The sequence below is a fragment of the Protopterus annectens genome, chromosome 3.part1, assembly GCF_019279795.1.
Source record: "Protopterus annectens isolate FY-2018-M chromosome 3.part1, PAN1.0, whole genome shotgun sequence".
NCBI lineage: Eukaryota > Metazoa > Chordata > Ceratodontiformes > Protopteridae > Protopterus > Protopterus annectens.
The window spans coordinates 781,189,264-781,195,263 of record NC_056732.1 but is presented as its reverse complement, the minus strand read 5'-3'; positions in this window follow the sequence as shown (position 1 = coordinate 781,195,263).

Sequence of the window (6,000 nt, the reverse complement as noted above, 5' to 3'; positions counted from 1 at the left end):
AGAGGTGTACTTCTAGATGAGTGACATCAGCAGCCTTGGCAAAGTAGTGTATTTGTATTGTATGGCGTGTGAGTAGCCTAAAAAGCATTGCTCTCTACCCAGTCAGACACACACACAGTTACCGGGGCTGGGGTACAAATACCTATCTAACTGGCTTATCACACTACAGCAATACACATTTACAGGATGCACCACAGCAATTACAGGGCTATCATGTTCCCAGAGGTGTACTTCTAGGTGAGTGACATCAGCAGCCTTACCAAAGTTTAATATATGTATTGCATGGAGTGTGAGTAGCCTAACAAGCATTTCACTCTACACAGTCAGAGGCAGACAGGCACACACACAAATACACACTCACAAAATTGACAGGTCTGGGGTTAGTACTACTACCTAACTACTCTGTCACTACAGCAGTATGCAGTTATGGGACGCGTCATGCATTTTACTGAGCTATAGCTCTCCCAAAGGTGTAATTCACATTGGATGACTTCAGCAGGCTTGTCATACTACTGCTATGGGGAGGGCAGTGCGTGCATTGGCCATGCCCCATTCATTTAGAGGTTGACATGCCACATGCGGGCACACATGGGGTCATATGTCACAGGTGCGTGTATACAGCTACTAGATGGCTGCTTCCTTGTTCAGTCTTGTTGCACAGCTGGCAAGTACACCACATAGTTTGTCATGCTGACAGGTACTGGTGGCTAGTATCCACAGTGGGTTACATCCGCACCTCATGTGTTGGGGGCCCTTAGGCTGTGTGCCAGTTGGTACAAACCTGCATGGCTCCTTGTCACAGTCACCCTCTTCCATATATCTATGCCCTTGTGCCTGCGGCTTATTATAGTGTGTTATCCTTACATATTTGTCTGCATTCCTATCCACTGTGTGTGCAAGGCAGGAGTGGTGCATACTGACATGTGTTCACACTGAAAACTGCAACTTCCAGATATGTCTGGTTGACTGGTGTTTGCAAACATGGCTTTCATGTGTTTAAGTGTGTAAGCATGCCCAGTATGACCTCTCAGTATGTTGTTGACTGACATTGCCTTCATTCCTCTAAGTGTGTGAGCATGCCCAGTATGGCCATCTGTGTTGCATGTGTGGACCATGTCCAGGTTGTTTGTACTGCAGTTCTGACATTTTGTTTTACACCAACGGGTAGCATGCTTTGTCTGCAGGGTATTCATCTTTTTGCCATTTTTTTTTTTTTTGCCAGTCAATTTGCCATTGACTGTTGCTACATTTCTGCATAGCAGGGGGACACCTGACTGTTTCTACTGTTCTACACAGGAGTGGAGGGGACCTGACTTTTACTCTATGTGTACGTTGGATGGGGGGGCACACCTGACATGTGTACACATTTGCTAGGACTGTACTGGTAAGTCAGGTACTCCATTTCCATCTGTAGTCTTACCTATCCAGCTGGCTAGGGCTTACCAGTGTAGTACAGATACTAGCTTTGTTTACCTACATATTAGTGTCTAACTTCCTAGCCTTCACAACTTACATCTGACTGCCTGGCCTGCTGCAGTCTGTCTGTGTAGGCCTGGGGGAGGGGTTAACCATAGGGCACATTCAGAGGCCATAGTACAGCATTTATTTGTCTTTGTCTTCACCTGTCCTGCTGGCTGAGACTGTTGCTGGGTATGTGATCCTTCCTGACTGGTATGTGTGGCTCTTATGGACACCCCTAATGCTCAGGCCATATCCTGCAGTGGGTTTTGTCACCCTGTGTAGTACTGGCTACTATGGTGACTCCAGTATGTGTTACAGATCTCATGCTGCCACTATGGGTGTCTACATCTTGCTGCCTTGACATCTTGCCACCCAATTCCCTTGCATGTTCACATCCATACCATAGCTACAGGTAAAAACACATTCTTCTCCGTTTGACAGTTGGTAGGTTGATTGACTTACCTTGAGGGTGTGCCAGACTTGAGAATGGTGCTGGAGGGCTGCCTATGTCGGATGCACATAGTACACTCCCTATACATGGTTATGCACAGGTAGTGTCATGTTTGGCATCCCTTTTACTGTCTGTGCAAGTCGGAGAGAGTGTCATTCCCTGGGGCCCTACTGTGTCAGTCCATATGCTATGCGCTGCCTCTTTGCCAAGGCCAGGGCATACCGAGCACATCCCCTTCTGCCTACTGGAGTGGGCCATTCTATACCTGTACAGGCCTTGGCATTGGTGGGGGACTGTGTGGCCCTGGCCCATGCTGTTCCTGCTGCAGCTGTTTCCACAGGATTGTATTGTGTAGCATAGCACGTACCATTACTATTTGGGTACATGTAGCTGGCGAATCTTGCAAGGCTCCACCGGATGTATCCAGACACCAGAACTGTGACCTGAGCATCCCATACACTCACTCTATTATATGTCTGGCCTGTGCGGATGCATCATTATGGCATTGTTGTTCAGGTGTGTGTGCATTTCTGATGGGTGGCATCAGTCACGGCTCCAGTGGGTGCCCAGCATCTCCCAATAGGTGATCGTATGGGATGTCCATATCTGCAAATCTGTGGTACAGCTGCATCAGTTGCCATATGTGTGAATCATCATAGCTTCCAGGGCAGCCAGCATACACATTCAGTATAATGCCTTGGGCATCACATACAACCTGGCAGTTGATGGAGGGGAAGCCCCTGCGGTTGATGTAGGCCCTACCCTGCTCACTGGGTGGTGCTTTGGTGTGTACATGCAGTCTATAGCACCCACTACCCCAGGGTAGTTAGCTATTTGGTGGAAGAGACACATATTGCGGGTCAACACCTCACGTGTGTTGAGGAAATATACATGCTCACTGGCACATGCTGACATGGCATCCAGGAATTGGTGGAATACTCTGGATGCTGATGCCTGTGAGATGCCCATGTTATCCCTAGTTGTAGTTTGGGAGGTACCTGTGGCTAGTATATCTAGGCCTACACATACCTTGGTATCCAAAGGGATGGGTTCCCCTCGGCCAGTGTGGTGTGTCAGGTGTGACCTGCACAGCTCAACGATTTGCTGTAGGAGATCTCTGTCCATCCTATAGCGCTCCACAATTTCCAGCTCATGTAGCCCCTAGTAGGTTACCCTGGATCTGTACACTCTTCTCTGTCTCCTCACTGTGGGTTGTTCAGCAGCATTGACATCTTAACCGCCCTCAGCCTCTTGCACAATTTGTTCTATGCTGCCTGCTGCAGCCCTTCTCATTTTGTAGGTTTAGTTTTAAAATTTGCCCATTTTTATACACCGGTGGTGTAGAGTGTGGAAAAACAAGGGGGGAGGGGGGAGGTGTTTGCTTGATTTATAGTGGTGTTCTGGCCTGGGCTGGTCTGCTTCATGTGTGATTAGTTGATTCTGATACATTTCACCTGGCAGCTCGACTAGGTCTCCTTGATTACCTTCCTACTGTTGTTTTCCCTTTCGATTGCCTCTCTGTTTAGGCCCGTGTGCACGCCACGCGAATGGTGTGCTCAATTGTGCACAGAGCTGCTTTTTCCTGGTTTAACTTCCTTTTCCTTCCTGTACAACCTGGCGCACAGCACACACACACCTGCTTACACTTTGTAAAGAGTGCTAGGCAGATTTAGACACACCCCTAGCTTAGCTGTGCTACTCTAGGAGCAATCCCGAGCCTCAGGTCTCCAATCCACTTACAGTATGCCTGACACCCCCCCCCCATGATGTCACCTATATCCTAGTCTTGAACTCAGCTATTTATACTTTTACACTCTTGGGACCTGCCTCACACCCTGGGAAAATTTGGGATTCACTAACCCTTCCCTCATTTGCATAGGATTACCTGCTAATGCATAGTTACATGTCCCACACTGAGCCTCTCCCCTTAGCAGCCATTACGGACTGGCCAGGTTGTCTTCTGACTGCCATTGACTTGCATGGCAGAATACTAATTTTAGTTAGAATGTTTATTTTAGGTTTATTTTATTAATTCCCCCCGATCCCGTTTGCGCGTCGCTGCCCTATGCTTAACCGGGTGAGATCGGCGTAGATAAAATTAAACGTTGTTTATTTTTTTTTTTTTACATTTTGTAATGCCAATGGCCTTCTGCTTGGACATTGGCATGCTTCCTCAATGATATGCAGCCTTTATTTGATGCTGTCATGGCTCCATTTTGTAGATTGCTGAACTGTACTTGGTTACTAACCAAGTACATTTCTGCACACTGCACTCGTCCTGCATGGACGACTGCCATCTTCCTGGAGCGCATATTACCCTCATTTGCATGGTTTTCACCTGCAAATGAGGGTAATTTGCATACAGGTGCTCGGGCCATGCAGGATTTACCTAAGAGCTCACGTGCACATCCCGAGAGCTCGTTCCTGGCTCACACGTCGGCCATATTGCCAAAAATAGCTCTTAAACTAATCCTGCACACTATAATGGGCTTCATAAATCCAGGGTTCAATTTTTAAAGTCTGATATTCATTAACAAAATAATATATGTTAGTTTTCAATTATTAATGTCAATCTATTTTTTTGTAAATGGAAATTAACATATGATCAACTCTAAATAGATAGAACATATTTAAATGACTGACTGATATACAGTTTCAGATTATATATTTACAGTCCACAGCTATTACAGTTTCATAATTGTCTGCAGCAAAGTACCTAACAGCAGGAATACATATAGCTGAAATGCAATGGTTAACACTTGACTATCCTGAGATACACAATATATCTGTAAAATAATGGTTGTTTGTAAGCACCTTCATACATCAAAACACATACACTGTTTTTGAAAACAAGAACTCTTCTAATTGTAGTACATTTGTAATTACCTGGTAAACTTTATAAAAGTAATTTATTTTCAATATTTCAAGAATTCAAACTAATATTTATAAATTTCAATTCTACTGTTTGCACATCAACAAAATTATTCATTGTATATAAAATGTATCAAGTTTATACAAAATGTTTTATATGTATGGTTGATTGTAAATATATACATATGTGCATTTGTAGATATATGTTTATATACATTAAAGGTTATATATGTTTTGATATGCATAGAGAAATATTATAATTTACCTGCTTAGTAAAACATTGAATCTATATAGACTTAGTCAATATGAGAGTTGATATAACTATTACGATATTCTAATTTTCTTCCTAGACATAATGGAACAATTTAATTATAATATGGCTGGGCTGAACTAATTTTGCTTCAACTGCTAAGTAGAATGACTTGGATAAATTTATGGCTCAAGTCTGGAGTTTTATACTCCATGGGGGAAGGATAGCTAGATTTATTTTATGCTACATATGTTTTGGATTATATATTCACACTCAGGTGTCTACGAAACCATGCAAATTAAACATCAATAGTAGTATAAATTTCTTGAATTTTTTTTTTTATTACAAATACAATATTTTCTATATGTACAACTGGATCATTATATTCTGTGTCTCAAAATGCCTTAAATTACTTGTTCTTTAGATTAAAATATAACAAAATGAAATGTATTTCAATCAATATAAATGGGTTAAATTATGGTTGCAAAGGAATAGTTTCTATAAATACACAAAATTATTTTCACCACAAGTAATATTTATCCAAGAAACACATCTATTAACAGATGATGTAGTGAGACTTAATACTAAACGTTATAGAGTTATAGCAAGTTCCCAATTTGGTCAGAAAAGAAGAGAAGTAGCTATTCTTTGGAAAATACTCTACCATTACCAAATATCCTGAACAGTTATGGTGATGATAAAGGCATATATATTCACTTGTTAATATTTATTGGATACCAGGAATGGGTGTTAAAACTGCCAAATTTCAATTGGATAAGATTTTACAGTACTCAAAGGGAAGCCTTATTGTGGCAGGAGACTTTAATTGTATTCTTAATGAAAAAGATACCAGTGTTATGGGAAAGCACAGAATATCAGCTACAGTGAAAGCTTTAATAAATTTTAACAAACTTCTTAATAGTAAGGATACTAATGACTATTTAATTAGTGACCGCTTTGTTTACCT